General features: G+C 34.1%; 1 long non-coding RNA gene across 1 annotated transcript in view; it reads right to left on the reverse strand.

The window, feature by feature from the left end:
- Positions 1-11435, reverse strand: part of LOC136842489 (uncharacterized) — a 58832-nt gene extending 47397 nt beyond the window's left edge. Inside the window, exon 1 of the long non-coding RNA XR_010854234.1 lies at positions 11223-11435. This is a non-coding gene — a long non-coding RNA (uncharacterized lncRNA). The remainder of the gene's footprint in view (positions 1-11222) is intronic.
- Between the last annotated feature and the right edge of the window lie 6842 nt (positions 11436-18277).

An 18277-nucleotide genomic window follows, 5' to 3' on the forward strand; every position in this document is an offset into this window, starting at 1 on the left:
CTCTCTCTCTCTCTCTCTCTCTTCAGTTGAAGAATCAGTTTTTGTACCGGTCCAAAATTGAAGCTAAATTTCGGTCCCATTCGAACTTCTCTTAATCGCCTCGAACAATGACTTCGTTGGAGGTATGTTTGAATTTCTCAGGATTCTTTAGAATTCAGTTCTCTAAAGAATAAGAAAATTCGAGAGAAGTGGTTTACAATCAAATCTATTTACTCTAGCGTCTTTTAATTTTATACTAAAATATTTAGATGAAACTGTTAGAATTTGACAGATATTCTTTGACAACTCAGATTCCATTGCAAATAGTTCTGTCAAAATTGTTATCGTCCCACCACTCCAGATTATAGTAAAATAAAAAGCAATTGACGGCTGACATTAGTTAGAGTAGGACTTCTTATTTAAAAGAATTGTAGCTGTATAGATATGGCAATATTAAATGTTATCGTCGCATAACCCCTTCAGTTTTTAGATAATACTAAAAATAAGTTCGGCAAAGTTAGAAGTTCTCTTGATATATAAAGGAATAAGGTATGGCTAAATGTTTCCAAAGCCATTAAACGACCCATTGCCCACGAATGAAACTCTTCCTATAGAGCAATTACTGCTGGATTCCGTGTTACGAAAGAGGCACTCATCAAATAGCACTACACACCATTTAGCGGGGATATAGCCTATTACAAATAGCGATTTACCCATTTCCTGTAATTCTGAACCGGTTTCCTGTTTTACGATCTCAACAATCATGTACATTTTAAAATTGGGTCAGGTTATACTGAAGGACACGAGAGAGAGAGAGAGAGAGAGAGAGAGAGAGAGAGAGAGAGAGAGATCTGAAAGCTGATTAAGTTGTTGATTTCGCATGCCTAAGTAAGGTCAGAAGGGTTCAGGAAGTTTTTTTTTTTTTTTAACAGCTTTCTTCATCTCATTCACCATTCACGCTCAGTTCTCAGTATTAAATTTAGCAGCTATGTTTAGGTACACAAGGCCTGGGTGTCATTTTACGAAAATTTTCCGAGTTGTGATAAAAGAACAGAAGGGATTGTATATCCTAAGAAGAAATTTAAAATTTGCCTAAACACAACCGTATTGATCTCTCTCTCTCTCTCTCTCTCTCTCTCTCTCTCTCTCTCTCTCTCTCTCTCTCTCTCTCTCTCTTGTCCTTTTTTTAAATCCCGTTACATAAAACAGCAAACTAAAGAATCACCTAATTTTCATTCAAATAGTCTTTCAGTTTCATGCCTCTTTCTTATGAGAAACAGAAAATGTCACCGTTCCTTTTAAACCAAACGACAGTTGTCAAAATTCAAGCACTCAGCAAAAAGGAGAAACTAAAAGCTATTGATTTTCTCTCACCTTAACCACTAAGCCGAATTACGCTATTCAACTACGTCTGTGAACAGAGACGTTTATTGAAACTGGGTTTTTTGGCGACATATGAAAGATATTAATGAGCCGTAAAACACACATCTTTCAAACCAAATATTGTCTTTGATGCAAGATTACACAAGGACATTTATTTAATGACTTAATTTCCGAGGTTAATCGTTATTTTGTTTACTGAACTTCATTTGAACTTTTTCCTGTGTTAAAATGCAAAGAAAACTAGGAAACATTTTCGAATAAAAGGTGATTTTGCAGAAATTTTGTAGACATCGAAATTCGAGATAATAAAAAGGCTAAAATTAACGTGCTGACTTATTCTCTAGAAAATTAGATTCAACTCGAGCAAAATATGTTACAGAACGCTTAAAATCATCCTTTAACCTGTATTTATCCAAAACCAAAAATATACCAAAATGAATGTTTGACATATTTCTGAGAAAACACAGGATATTAAATATAGCAACCTTCATAAATTAAATTCAACTCGGTCAAAATATGTTAAGGTTACTTCTGATTCTATGTAATAAATGTTATAGAATGCTTGAAAACATGCAGTAAACTGTTTTTATCCAATGACAAAAATCTACTGAAATTAATGCTCAATATATTTTTGAGAATACAGTGAAATTATGTAAAGCGACCTTAATCGTTTTTAGATTAGAATCCAATTATTAAGTACCTTTGCAAAGCAGAAGCATCCAAACTTCAAAGAAAAAACAAGAGATGCTCTCCTTGTGGGATTGTGGAACAGTTTTCGTGGTAGTGTTACTGATGCATACTCTTATGAGCTTAAAGCAATGCACATGTTTTTGCTTGTCTGAATGTGATGTTTATGCATGCATAAACTCTGTTTGGTTGATTTATTTTACTTAATATTTTACTTCTTCAGTCATTTTTTCCCTTAAATTTTTTAGAACTGATAATGATAATTATATCACACTGTATTTTCTCATCTAGGAAGTCATTGAAGTAGAACGCTATCTCCGATGTATAAGTTGAGAGGAATGGCCGTCTAACGAAATGCAAAATTTCATTAGCTGTTTTTGAGTGCAAGATCAAATTATAAGCGATTCCTTCCCTGCCGTAAGCTCTTTCGTAATCTCAGCTGCTCAATTTTTATACTGGGTGTATTATTCTGCATTTGAAATATTTAATTCTCAGTTATGTGGTTCTTCCTTCCATTCCATTCTCGACAGACCTGGAATCATAGGAAATTAGTTTATTCAGCAACTCAACTCTTACTTCCTCTCTTCCCTCTTCCCAAGTTTATCTTTCTGTGCACAGCAATGGAGACTCATTTCCTCAATGTTATAGGCACTAATTCGGTCACTATTCCACAAGGGAGCTTAGTATGTCTCCTTCCTCTCAGGACCAGCGCAACAGCCACATGCTAGCTTTTTCACATATCCAAGTGGAAAGTACTGTAGTTAATCCTGGAACTGCCCATTTCGAGGACCAGGGATGATTCCAAGCGTCTTCAAATGAGGAGGTTTTCTGGTATATCTTATCATCTTTCCCCAAAGTAGCGAATATATATATATATATATATATATATATTTATATATAAATATATATATCATATAAAACTATATACGAGCATATATATATACTTCATATATATGTATAACTTGTTATATTTTTTTTTTTTTTTTTTTTTTTGATAAACTGCGTCAATGTTCAATTTTGCCGCCGATATGAACTTGATGCAAAATTTTGAAGCAAGATTCTATAAGATGTTAGAAAACTTGTTCGTGTGACACAGCCTTTAGAATCCTATTTCCCTTTTGTGAAATCATTATCATTTACTGATATTTTTATTGCTTCTTATCTTTTGGTGGATATTGAAAATAATCTATCTTAGACTGCTATGAATAATGGAGATACTTTGGTTGTCGAATCGAGGTCAAAATTATGGGAATTACAACAAACGTTTCATGAGATAATCTAGCGTCTTAATGTATGTGTATCTGCTTCTACACACACACACACACACACACACACACACACACACACATATATATATATATATATATATATATATATATATATATATATATATATATATATATATATATATATATATATATATATATATATATATATATATATATATATATATATGTATGTATATAAAATATACATACTGTTATATATATATATATATATATATAAAATTCAATCACAATGGTTACCAATATATGTGTGTATAAAGTTATAACAGTGTTTGGGACTATATTTTGATTGATTTCCTTGAAGGATAAAAACAATCACCGGGAACTATAGGATCTGTGTTTAAGAAACGTCGAGGAAAGTTATTTGTTCCAGTTTAGCAAGAGCAAGAAATGTATTTGTAGAAATATTTCTGCAAATATATTTCTTTGCAGAGGTAGCTAAACAAGAGTATTACATAAAAAATGATGTTTGAATTTCCTTAAATAAATATATATATATATATATATATATATATATATATATATATATATATATATATATATATATATATATATATATATATATATATATATATATATATATATATATATATATATATATATATATATATATATATATATATATATATATATATATATATATATATATATATATATATATATATATATATATATATATATATATATATGTATATATATATATATATATATATACATATATATTCTTTGGGTGTGTGAAATTTCCTCGCAGACCCTTTTTCAAATAACATTGTTCTCTGCATTACCAAATGTTTATTCCTGTTTGATTTGCAGAATAAAAAAAAACAGAAACGGCATTGTACGTCCACTTTAACATATTCGTTGAAGAAATTTAATTGCACCATAGAACTACATTCGTCCCAAATCACAGCCCAGTGACTAAATATGTATGTTACAAGCTTTAACGATGTAACTAGCTTTCGCCAAAGAGAACAAGTAAAGAGAGCGTCACGGATTAAAAAGACATTGCTGGTAATGAAGAGTTCGGAGTTTAAAAGACTCTCCGATAATGCCAAAAGAACTGCGTTCATGCTACTTTGTTCTTTACATCAAACTGCACCCTCACTAAGTGCTTCTTCACATCAACAAGAGGATGAAGGTGGGGGAAGGTCAAAACAAACTCTAAAGGGAGAAGGGATCGAGGACAAAGTACTCTTTGTTAGTACCTTCACGACTTTTCCAAGAAGCTTTTAGCAAAATAGCTCCTGGCTACTCAATGTCAGGACTGAGGCAAAAATCCCGGGGCCTGCCAGAGAAGTGTTGGGAATGTTAATTGGCTTACGGCGAAGAGTTTTCTAAATAAAATTGCCGAAATGCAAACGGTCTTTGTTAGAATGGCTTTGCCAATTATCGAAACCGTTCACACACGCGAACCCAAACACACACTCGCACACACTTAAGAATATATTTTATAAACTTTGCATGTTTCATATGACAAGTTTTGCTCATGTTAATGGTACTTTTACATACTTTATCCAGGCCAACTAAGGGATAATTATTTCTTCCTTGATTCTATAGAAATTACGATGGCTTGTGAGAAAATAGCCTGTTCTTACAGAACACGAAATTTGACTAAGTTTTGTGGCCTAAATTATGATATAAAAGTAACTACAAATTCTACAGTAAATATATATTCGTCGAGCTAAATTTGAGCTAAATTGACGTCTCGCCGAGATATGAACAAATGAACTAAAAGGAAAGAAAAAAATCTTTGAAAAAGTTTTGCGAATAGCGTTTGCGAGAGTCAAGTGAATCTAATATCGTATAAAGTCAAATTTACTTAAGTATCTTGAGCTGAATTTTCGGAATAATGTAAGTGTGGAGTGAGCAGAGTGAAAAATGGTTCGAAAAAAACAAGGTTAACACAGGAGAAAAAGTATACCTTAGTTTAAAAGCTGATTAACAGCTCTAACACCGAAGGATTAGACTTATTTTACGTGGCTAAGAACCAATTGGTTACCTAAACGGGACCTACAGCTTATTGTGGAATCCGAACCATTATACCGTTTTCCATCACCAGAAATGATTCTTCATTGGCCGGCCGGAGATTCGAACTCGGGCCCTGCAGAGTGCTAGCCGAGAACACCGACCAGTCCAACGAGGAACTTTAAAAAAAAGCTAAAATGCTTACGATAAGTTTCATCTGATAGGATATCTGAGGTGGAAAAGAACAGTACTGTAAAACCGAGAAGAACATCGTCTGGAAATTGCTATGTCGGCTTTGTTTCGGAAGCATGAGGGCGAAAGCCTGGTCAATTATGGAACACAAACTACTTCTCAAAGCCAAAGTTAAAGTGAATAGGCTCGATATACTCACGATGCGTAAGGTCTGCAGATTTAAAATGGAAGAGAGATTGTATAAGTAAATATTTTACAGATTTTGTATCAAAGGCAAAGGCTAGAATGTAAGTGATTGCCCCTAAGCCAACGACTGGAAGTGGGTTTTTGAGGAAGAAGTTGTTCTCGTTTACAACAAAGTTATAACTTTTATAGTTACAGCTTTTATATCACCATTTATAAAACAGAGAGGTATTATCATGAACAAAAAAATTATAAGAGTAATAACCCCGTATTTTCGTTTAGCGTCCAAGCTAAGGTTCTTAATAATAAAATGAACACGTGAGCATTTTAAATTTTTGAGCAATGTCTTGTGCCAACACAAGTTAAAAATGTAATGGCAATGTAAAATCTGGATGCAAAAATTACCGGCAAATTGGTAACTTATAAATGATGTGCTAAATACAGAATAATATAGAATAATTGCGCAGTATATAAGGCAAGTAGAATTCAATGAATGCACAATTCACGGACATAATATCGGATCATCTGTAATAAACATCAAAATAAGTAATTTTCTTTCACAATAACAGTCCAATTTATGAACTCAATATCGAGGATGCTTTGATAAAGGTGGACGCAAATGAACCATCGTTACCTTCATCAACTCGATGAAATAAGAGTATCCTCCAATCTGTCTGATCTAGATTTACTTTCGCTTGAGCCAATATGTTCGTAAATGGCTTAGTCATTTTTACGAGGCCGGGTAAAGATGAAATGAAAAAACATATTAAATCAGTGGTTCTTAAACTTTTTGCCTTGCGCCCCCTCTGCATTATGCACAGATCCTACGCCTCCCTACCCTGAAATTTTTGTCAGCTATAAACTTATCATAACAATAAAAAAATCACAAACAAGATTTGAAATGAAAATCGACTTATATTTTGAACTTCTGACATGTTTTGAGATAATAATTAGAAAACTTATGGAAGCAGTGATAATGTTTTTGGCAATTTTGCAATTAATACCACAAATAAAAAAAAATAATAGGCACCATCTGGCAACCCTGCTTGCGCCCCCCTCCCTTGGAAGGTTCTGGCGCCCCCCAGTTTTAGAATCACTGTATTAAATGAATGGTCAGGCTCAAATTACTACTTGCTGGAGTAAAGACGAGATTTGTAAACGGTATGAAAAATACTGAAAAACGGTTTCAGACTTTCATGGACAAATACCTGACGTAATGCTTTTTATGATTACAAATGTTGCAGGCCTAGGCCTATCAGGAATATACTGAATTTACAACGAATGATCTTCAGCTCATATAATACACTAAGATAAACTCTGCTGCTAGAGGTTAGTCTGACACTAACTCCATGAAGTGTAAATTGCCACAACAAGCTAAATGCAAGGCCATTAACAGTATAGATAAAAAACATAAAGAAATCTTAAATACGGGACGGATAAAAAAATGGAGAATAGGCTTGGGAACTTCATTGAATGAATAAAGAAAAAATACTGTAAAAAGTTTTGAGAAAAAAAATGAACCGGACTATTGATAACTAAGGGAGATCGACGTATTGGGTGAGATACTAATATGAACAGGGCAAAGGGATGGATGAACGAAAAATTTATCGCCACTGGATAAATGGTTTCTGGGGTGAGATATAAAAAGGAATTTTATCTGAAAAGGGTGATTAATGAAGACTTTGGGTATCACAGGAACTTAACGTTTTATCACTGAATGTAAGCAAACCTGTCCATATCTGACTAATGATTTATTAACATGCGTTTCGGTTCACTTCACTTATCATATTGAATGGTAGACTATTTTTTCTTCATGCTATAAAGACTGAAACAATATACGCATGTCTGTGTACACACACACACATATACACATATACGGCTTTGTAGAGACAAGCATATCCAAAAATATGAAGAATTCGAGAAGTTAAGAGGCATTGTGGCTATTACAATTACATATGTATCTGGTAAAAGTGACCAGTAGACTCTACACATTATATACACACACACACACACACATAGACACACACATACACATATATATATATATATATATATATATATATATATATATATATATATATATATATATATATATATATATATATATACAGTATATATATATGTATATACATTCACACACACGGACAACTGAGTATTATGACCCAATTCAGTTCAAAGGGAAAAAGCAAAAAATAATACTTCATTCTTTCTCTAAAAAAAATTACGTTTACTTATCGCTTAGCAAGTATATTTACGACACCATTTCTAGAGAACAGATCTTCCAGACTTCTGCTTTAATGTTAAAGTTGAGGTTCGATGGACGCCTAATATTTCAACTAGACAGTAATCAATTAGGTATTTATGGCAAATATTTTTGCTGGTTCGACAAAGTTTTCAAAATGGGATGTTTCGACAGTCTTTTACATTTCATAATTTTATTAGCAACAAAATAATGATATTCTTATCTATATTTTGCTAAAGCATTTAACACTTAATCATCCTACGCTTGGTTGATTCCACGGTGCTTGTTTTACCGAAAACAGCAAAGCAACGATATTACAAAAGCCTGAATTTATTACCGTGTAATCGGGTCGTTAATCAAACAGACGCAAAGAATATTGTACTAGTTATCAGATAATTCTTGTCAAATACGGGAAAAAACAAGTAAAAAAATGCGCCGAAGTTTCTTCGGCGCAATCGAGTTTTCTGCACAGCCGCTACAGCGTATAACCAAGGCCAACGAAAATAGATCTTTCAGTGGTCTAGGTATAATGCTGTATGAGCCGCGGCCCATGAATCTTTAACCAAGGCCCGGTGGTGGCCTGTCCTTTATTGCTACTATACGCACGATTATGGTTAACTTTAACCTTAAATAAAATATAAACTGTGGAGGCTAGAGGGCTGCAATTTGGTATGTTTGATGATTAGAGGGTGGACAATCAAAATACCAATTTGCAGCCCTTTAAGATCTGAGGGCAGACAGAAAAAGTGCGGACAGAGAAAAGTGCGGACGGACAAACAAAACCGGCACAATAGTTTTCTTTTCAGAAAACTAAAACACGTTATTTATAGAATTCAGGGCTTTTACCTTTTAAACTGACCGATATATGACTCATATAAGAACATCGTTCGATCACAATATTGTGACGCAATATGAGAAAGAACTCATAATTGATGAGTGTCATTAGCATACACAAGTAAAGATGGTCCTGGTTTTTCGAACTGCGGAATAAGATCGGGTCTCAGAATGATTCGTGAAAACGCTAGGTTAAAAAAAGTTCCTTCAAAAAAGGAAATGATATTATTGAGAGCTTGTTCAGTATAATAACTAATTTTAGGGTTCAGCTTAACTGAATACAAATGCACATACACGCACATACATATATGTACATATATATACACATATACATATACAAATACATATATGTAATATGCATATGTAATTTAGATGTGTATATATACTGAGACCATGTTCTTTAAACAAAAAAGACAGGGATAAAGGATCAAGGGATAACACGCTGCCCAGATTAACAAACTGTAACCCCGCCCCCCCACCCGCCCCTTCTGTTTTTGTATATAAATCTCTGTCAACTTCTTTTGTATTCAATGTGAACTTGAAAATGTAGAATAAACTACGAAAGTACTTGTTCAAAGTCCTGGTTTCACTCACCTTCCGACGTGGATTTAGTGATATATGTGTAACCTAACTTCATAAGCTCTATTTCAATCGGACATTCTATTTACAGTCGTTACTGACAATACCACTTCAGTTAGTAAGCAACTTTATTTTGTTGATCCTTCCCAAGTTCACCAACCGTTTACAAATGTACTCAGAATTATTCCTATTAGCAGTGTGAAAAGATACAAGACCTTTATATTTTTCATGAAAGGCCTAATAAAAATAGATATATATAATATAGCCTAATATATAAATATAATATATATAAATATATATATATATATATATATATATATATATATATATATATATATATATATATATATATATATATATATATTATATATATATATATATATATATATATATATATATATATATATATATATATATATATATATATATATATATATATATATATATATATATATAAATATATATATATACAAATTCGCATACCGCTATATGTTAAATATTTCCTGGTTTGAATACTATTTCACTTCATATTCTGATCATGTTCAAATTACTCCCTATATGTGAATATATGTAAATTGTTCTGGTAAAATTTCAATGAATTATAGTATATCTATGATTTTTTTAACTGAGATAAATTTCAATATGATAATTTTTCAGACCTCCAGTTATTAGTGAATTACGGTCTTAAAGATTGTCACTGCCATCCATATATCATACACGTAGAAATAAATAAGAAAGGTGACATAATTTCTGTATTAGAAAGGAAAACTTCATCTATTCATGGTTGCAGAGTGAGTTACTTCAGTTGTTCTATATGAAAAGATATACTGACCTAGGATCTATTGGTTATAATTTTCCATTACTATAATGAACGAGTCGAGAAGTGCGGTTTTCCCACTACAATTTGATGTAAGAAAGAAAGAGCCGAGTGGCCTATGGAAAGGATTCTTGTTGAAATAACTTAAATGTTTACAGTAAAATGTTGCAGCACGGTTTCTGTAATAAGAAATTCTCTTTGAAAATGAGCCTTCTCAAATTAAGTAAACAGCGCAAGGAATAAAGTGGCATCATTTGGTCAGACGCAATTGGCTTGATTAAGCCATTAGAAAAAACTGAATTCCCATATGAAGATGCCTCGAGCATGAAACCATATATCCAATTGAAACTTTCCATATTTAAATTCTGGACAGAGAAAACTCGTTCTTGAAGAACTGGGAAATGATTTCTTTGATTTTTTTTGGCGAATTTGATGTCTGGAATAAAGAACCGTATTCCAGCTTCCAATTAAAATATATGGAATAATTTTTGTTTCTTTACTTATTGCTTATGGAAATTCCGGAACATTCTGTCAACTGAGCCGGTCGTTGGCTCTTTAATTGCATATTTAAAAGATACAGATTCAAAAATACAAAAAATGCATCAACGTAACGTGAAAAATAGCAGCGTGAGAATTACTTGCCCGAGTGCTCACACACATAATATATTTATATTTTCATAGTATTTATATATATTTTTTATACAGAATACTAAATCCCTTCATTGTATATATCAGGTGCTGAGAGAGAATGCCAGTGGAGATTACCGGTTCCTAGTCAAGGAGTCTGAAGCAAACATGATTGTAGTAACGATTACACAGAAGGTGCGTCAATCGTATTGTATCCAGATTTAAATGAAATGAATGATGCATCTAAACATTCCAACTTTAGTAAGAAATAATATATCATGAAGCCCAGAGGGATAAGAATAATAGACTCGTGAAGTATTACTAAAATACGAATCACTTTCTAAACTAACAGAGGTATCAAGTGTACGGATCTAAACAATTTAGTAAGAAATGCTAGGCAAATAGAAGTAAAGAAGACAAATAAAAGGCAAAAAACTAGAGCGATTACCTGCAGTTCAGGGAACGACATCCATCCGAGAGACGCTTCCATGCAATGTCCTTTTTGATGACCCACGTTTTGGCAAGAAGAAATCGGCACAGACCGTGCATGCAAATCTGCCCGGAATGGGTTTGGGGCGCGGGGGGGGGGGGGGGGTGATTTTTTGGGTCAGATGTAGTCCACTTGTCCTCCGAGGGCTTCCAATGTTGGCGCGGGGAATCTGGAAAATGATTGCATGAGAACGTCTCGAGATTTTCCTGAATAGGATATTCGTTTTGCAAACTACATTCGGATATGCAATGCATCGGCAAGATATAAATACAAATATTAAGGCACACCGTAAAATAGACGGAGCTTGAAGCAGATGGCACAGAGAGAGAGAGAGAGAGAGAGAGAGAGAGAGAGAGGAAGTTACGAAAAATGTTCCTTTATATGACTGTATATTAATGTAGACGAAGTTTCATGTTTCCATGCACTTTTTTTATGTTACTTATTCCCAACAAATCTCACATACAAACAGTCTGCCAATCATCGCAAGTGTATTAACACTGTTAATTAGAAAAGCAAATGTAAATATCAGTGACAGGTGACACCTCCACTTAAAGTTAGGTGTCCATTTAACAATGTATAACGAGAGACAAGGTCTATCCAATTGGGTGGGGTGGCCTCCCACCTGGGGTAACTACGTAGGCGATGACGTATCTTAGAGGTACCTGCTCATTACGGCAATTCACCTGCTGACGCAATAAGGAGGTAGACAAAGCTCCGCCTACATGGGGGATTTGGGGGGAAGTGAGCAGACCTTCTCTTTCTCTTGGCCTTGCTAAGAACATCAGAAAATTCCGTTTACGATTTAAGTTTTGAGTCAGTAATGATGAGAGGCCTTAACCCGGTTTATGAATACCCCTTCTAGTGCAATTATCTGCTCTTCGATTTAATAAATTGTCATGGCAGAAGCAATATGACAGAAGCAAAACAAAGACGGGTAATTTCTTTTACAGGAATTGTTCGAAGGTTACTTATGGTACTACCTTGTGTTTTAACTTCAAAAAGCATTTGTTAAATAATTTAAATAAACAAGCAGAAGATAGTTAACAAGTACCATTAAAGTAAGCGCCATCTATCAGAAATACTTTATACTATACTATATTCGCTGTATAAATTCCATTTCCTTAGTGTAACTGCTCAGTGTTCGCTATTCTTAAATAGGCTTTGTTAACCATTTTTTCTTATCATGACAAAATCTACGAACATGCAAAATAAAATTTAACTACAAAAGAAAACTATTATCCTGGGTATTTATAAAACCTTTACAAGAATATGTTCCGGTCTCGAGCACAACCAGTATTCCGGCAAATATACACAGGGATGTGTAATATGCAAATTCAGCTCAGCTCTCCAAATAAATTTGCAAACCCACTCCAAAAATAAGAACAGCAGTGGGATATTTCACTAATGGACAGGAATGAATGCAATCTTTTTACGAATAGCAGGTTCTATGGATCACTTATTGTTTTCAGCAACACGCAGGCTACTTTCATATCGAAAGTAGTAATAGGTAAGATTCAAACATTATTGTTATTGGAAAAATAAAGTCCGCAGTAGTATGTATGTATAGTGCTATACTGCGGACTGTATTTTTCCATTTAAGATCACGAGAAAGTGATGATATCAAATTATTATTATTATTATTATTATTATTATTATTATTATTATTATTATTATTATTATTATTATTATTATTATTATAGAGCAAGTCCAAAACTACATACTCTAATATCACAAAGCCATATCGTAGATGTTTGGAAACAGACATTAAGGCACTTGACACAAAGGTTATTCATGCCTTGCCCAAGAAATTACCAGGTAACAAGACCTGAAGATATTCCAATGAAAATCAAGGACACCGCATTCAAAAACAGCGGATCCATAAATACTTAGAAAAAGAGTTAACTCCTGAAGAAGAAAATGAATTGAATATAGAATTTAGGCCAAAGATCAAGCACTGGGACCTATGAGATCTTCAGTGCTGAAACGGAAATTGACAGTAAAAGGTTTGAAAGGTGTAACAGGAGGAAAACCTCGCAGTTGCACTATGAATCAATTGTTAGAAGAGGGTGGAAAGTAGAAACAAATAAAGTGTCGATAAGACGGCCTGAAAAAATAGACTCTGATTATAACAGCAGATGGTACATTTATAACTTCACAGCAAAGTGAAGATATCGACGCTATGCTCTATCATCTTAAATTTTAAACTACTGGAACATTGAATTAAGATCTGATAATATAAAAAAAACGCTCTAGTTTCCATAATTGATTTTTTCTCTGTACTGTAAAATATATCTTTTTCAATTTTGCTATTAAATTTGTTCTCAACTTAGTGATGTTTTTGATATGCACATTACCAGTGCTAAAATAGGGGAGTGAGAAAAGCGTACAAGATTAATTTATTTGTACCTAGTTTGTGAAATAACGTGTTCTCAGTTATGCAATCAAACTTGTTCTCAATTCAGCGATCTTTTTAGTGAGCACCTTACATACCTAAGGGAATGAGAAGCTTCGAAAGGGCAAATGGGTTCTTTGATCTTAGAAAAGCATCCTGTTTATCTTAATCTTCCTATCCAGTTCTTGTGATGTTTAGTCTTAAAGGATCTCTCTCTCTCTCTCTCTCTCTCTCTCTCTCTCTCTCTCTCTCTCTCTCTCTCTCTCTCTCTCTCTCTCTCTCTCTCGTTAAATCTGATCGTCATCAATATTACCAACATTTGGCAAGATAATTTCTATATCTAAGATTTAATTCTAATTATGCTACTTACGTTTCAACAATGGTCATGGCAGACAAGTTAAAAGATAGTCGGTAGACTCGCGTATGCTAATATTGTAACATTTATAATGAACATGCAAATTTACTTTTATTTAAGACGTCATGAGCACTTGATTTAAAAAAAATTAATGTATATCGAAAGGCAAACACATCTTCATATTGCAGTAACGATCCTTTTCAAGCAGTTAACTAAAAGCGACTAAAGAGCTATAAGGACGATTTTCTCACAAAAAAGCTACTGAAATTAAAAATAAATCGAGGATACGTCGGCCAAATCTTACTTATTCATCTAGTAGGATGGTAATTATTTTTTTTTTTAATTATGAAATCTGCCCCCAAGTAACAAGTCATTCCTGAGACAACACAGTGACTGACAATGTCGCTGGTGCACAGGATATGGAAATAACTAAATTCTTGCGCGACTTTTTTGTCTCGCTATTGCGACAGCATTTGAGTGTTCATTACTCTGCAATGCACGAAAATGAAAAAAAAAACAAGTAAAAAATGAGCCCAGGTTTCTTCGGCGCAATCCAGTTTTCTGTACATTGTACAATCAAGGCCACCGAAAATAGATCTATCTTTCGGTGGTCTCGGTACAATGCTGTATGAGCCGTGGCCCGTGAAACTTTAACCACCGTCCGGTGGTGGCCTGTCCTATATTGTTGCCAGACCCACCATTATGGCTAATTTTAACCTTAAATAAAATAAAAACTACTAAGACTAGAGGGCTGCAATTTGGCATGTTTAATGATTGGAGGGTGGATTATTAACATACCAATTTGCAGCCCTCTAGCCTCAGTAGTTTTTAAGATCTGAGGGCGGACAGCAAAAAAGCGGACAGAAAAAAGTGTGGACGGACAGACGAAGACGGCACGACAGTTTTCTTTACAGAAAACTAAAAAGGAATCGGGCTGGAAATGAGCTACTCATAATTTCGAAAGTGAACGAGACAGTAACATTGGACGCAGCTAAAGGTGGGGTAGAAGGCGAGGGCATTTATCAGGGATATAACAATAACAACAGCAACGAACATACACAGTAATGATTGATATTATTGCTTCAGGAAAGGAAATGTCAATTCCTGGTACACATCATTTAAAAAATTACTTTTGAAAGAACATCAAAATTATCTTTGGAACACTTGCGCTGTGCGTTGGGTAAAGTTCTTCATCGCCTTTTACTTCTGTTGGGAATACCAATTACTTTTTCACATTACAAACCCTTATCGTAAATTTAAAAAGTTCCTTGGAAGTTTATGTCAAGATGTAATTATGCAAATGGTCTTTCCTAGAACATTTCAATAAAACTTCTTACTCATCATTTGATCGTTATGTAAGCAACATTTGTTTCTTATAATTACAAGTTCGTCCCTTTTAGTCACTGCTGTGGAGACTGCTGTTAATGTGGTAGTTAATAATGATGGCGCTCTTATGCAGATCCTTATAGTCGTTGTCATTCTACTATAGAATCGTTATTACTGTTTGCGTAAACTGATATCCCCATACTAATACATGTTAATGTTCGCAGCCCTGTTGCCGTAAGATATGAAACTGTTCTCTCTCTCTCTCTCTCTCTCTCTCTCTCTCTCTCTCTCTCTCTCTCTGTAGTAATGTGTACAAATTCGAGATGCTAAATAACATTATTTCACGCTTTGTCATTTGGGGTAACCAAAATATGACCTCGTTCGCAATTAATATGATCCACCTGATAAGTGGAATATTAATATTAGCCATAAGTACTAAATCAGGATTTTCAAAAATAGTTTTAATATTCCTTAATTTTGCAAAGGAGAAGTAAATATTTTAAAAGACCACAGTAAATCGAAAGATATGGTAACCTCCATATATTCATCATCAATATCCTTGATAAGGCATAACCTTATCAATCGCAACTAACCCTAGTCTCGCCTTGGCAACAGCGATAGTCCATTTGGTCTCTGAAGTGAATCACTTTTTCTGTGCTGCAGTTGAGCATTCGTCACAGTGCGGGACTGGAAATCAGTAGCTTTAAATTCTATGTAAATAAAAACACCGATATTAAATAATCATACTGAATATGGAGCGTGAAATTCACTCCTTCTTCTTCTGGAATGAATGAATGAATATAGGATTTAGGCCAAAAGGCTGACCTACATTCAGCGCTGAAACGGAAATTGACAGTAAGAAGGTTTGAAAGGTGTAACAGGAGGAAAACCTCGCAGTTGCACTATGAAGCAATTGTTAGGAGAGGGCGGAAAGTAAGATAGAAGAGAACATGAACGGAGGTACAGTAAAAGGAATGAAAGAGGTTGTAGCCAGGGGTAGAAGGGACGATGCAAAGAACCTTAACTAATGCCTAGAGTGCACCGCATGAGGTTCACTGACAGCGCTACCCCGCTACAGGGACTCTCCCTTTCCATCAAAGAAGTTATATGAAATTTTTGAGCCCCTCCAACGTATTATTTCTCCCTGTTCCATAACCTTCGACTAAGTATGCCGGTCACTTTATAATTTCATGAAACCACTTCTCTTTGAATTAAACTTTCATTATTTACTTAGTTTTGCCCGCACGCGTATTCATTTATGACTGCCTATTTGTGTAGCTATATTCAATTTTTTATCATTACTGATGATCTCATTTACATAGGCGTTTGTTGAGATTAATTGAGGTCATTAAGCTGTACTGCCTGGTAGGCCCGTAAACAGCTAGTTTTACCCAACTTTATGATCTTGTTAACATTTTCGCTTTATGATCTTGCTAACATTTTCGCCCTTAACATTTTATCACCGTGACCACAAAGCTTTTCTGGATTATTAAATATATGAGGATGCATAATTAATTTTCTTTCTACATTATTTCCTCTTTAACGTGTCTATCTTTGCCCGTTCTACTTTTGAATATCGACACTTGCATAATATGATTTACGATTAAAATGAAGAATATATCCTGGTAATAATTCGTTGATTTCCGCGAAAGACTTTGTTTACAACAAAATATCGATTTTTTAATGTTACAAGATGAATAAAACAACGCATAACTGCCCAGTTTGATATGGCGAAGGCTAACTTTCCCATGAGATTTATTATGGTATCACCCCATCAGTGATATTCTCTGATGTACAACCAAATGCTTCCCGATCACACAACACTCCAGCTACCTCTAAGTCTCAGACTGACATGAGTCTTAGTCAAGAGGACTGAGGGTTCGCCTAAACTGACCGGTCAAGACTGCCCTCTCATTTGTAATCTCAGTATGCTAGTCCCCCTCCCACCGCCCCCAACCCCCGCCTTCCTATGGAAGTGAGGAGAGCTAATATTTATATAAATGGGTAATGAAGAAAGAGGGGAACAGTAATAGCAGTTAGATCAGGATCCCTTTATGAGAAATTGGGAAATCATGAGTGATGGCGGTCATTGGTTTCTATAAATTGCACGGGATTATACGTAGCAAAATAGAAGCAGATACTTATAAATCTGTGGAAAAAACAGAAATGGGAAGGGAGTTCCAAAGCTTAACAGCAAGAGAACAGAAGCAGTCACTTAACCTTGCAGAAAACTAGATTGCGCCGAAGAAACTTCGGTGCATTTTCTACTTGCTTTCCTTGTCCCTTCTTTTGCCCCATCCCCACCTTTTTTTTTTTTCTATAATACGAGACAAACTTCAGTCATCATTATTTTCTAACAGATTACGTTTGATCTTTAATGATGATTTATCAGAGGATTCAGAGTATTTATATTTTATAAGTTCCCTATTAACACATCTGCAATATTCATTGCCATACTGTGATGCATATCTTCCCATTTTATTACTGAAAAACCAAAATAGTTACATGGAACTGGTTCACATTAAATACTTATATTAAGTAGAATTAGAAGTTTAATATATAGCTATGGTTTTACACTTCGTTATCTGCCCTTATCCCTCCAAACAGAACACATCAGTAAGACGGTGAATTCTTTTTGACCATTACTTCTACAAATGGCAATTGCAAGTCATGTAAAGTCATTCAGCAATGTATGAGTGCAGGTTCAATGCTTTATATTATCGCAATGAAAAATAATAAATTTATCATATTAAACATCTTTTACTCGTCTAAAAGGAAACAAAATTATGCAAATATAATTTTTTTTTACATATTAACATAAAAATTGCAGTTCTACATCTTATCATAGATGAGGCTTTTCTTTTTTTACATTTTACTTTTATCATAAAATAAAATTCCGTACTGCCTTCTACCATCGGAAAAGGATGCACTTTTCTCGAA

The sequence above is a fragment of the Macrobrachium rosenbergii genome, chromosome 10, assembly GCF_040412425.1.
Source record: "Macrobrachium rosenbergii isolate ZJJX-2024 chromosome 10, ASM4041242v1, whole genome shotgun sequence".
Classification (NCBI taxonomy): domain Eukaryota; kingdom Metazoa; phylum Arthropoda; class Malacostraca; order Decapoda; family Palaemonidae; genus Macrobrachium; species Macrobrachium rosenbergii.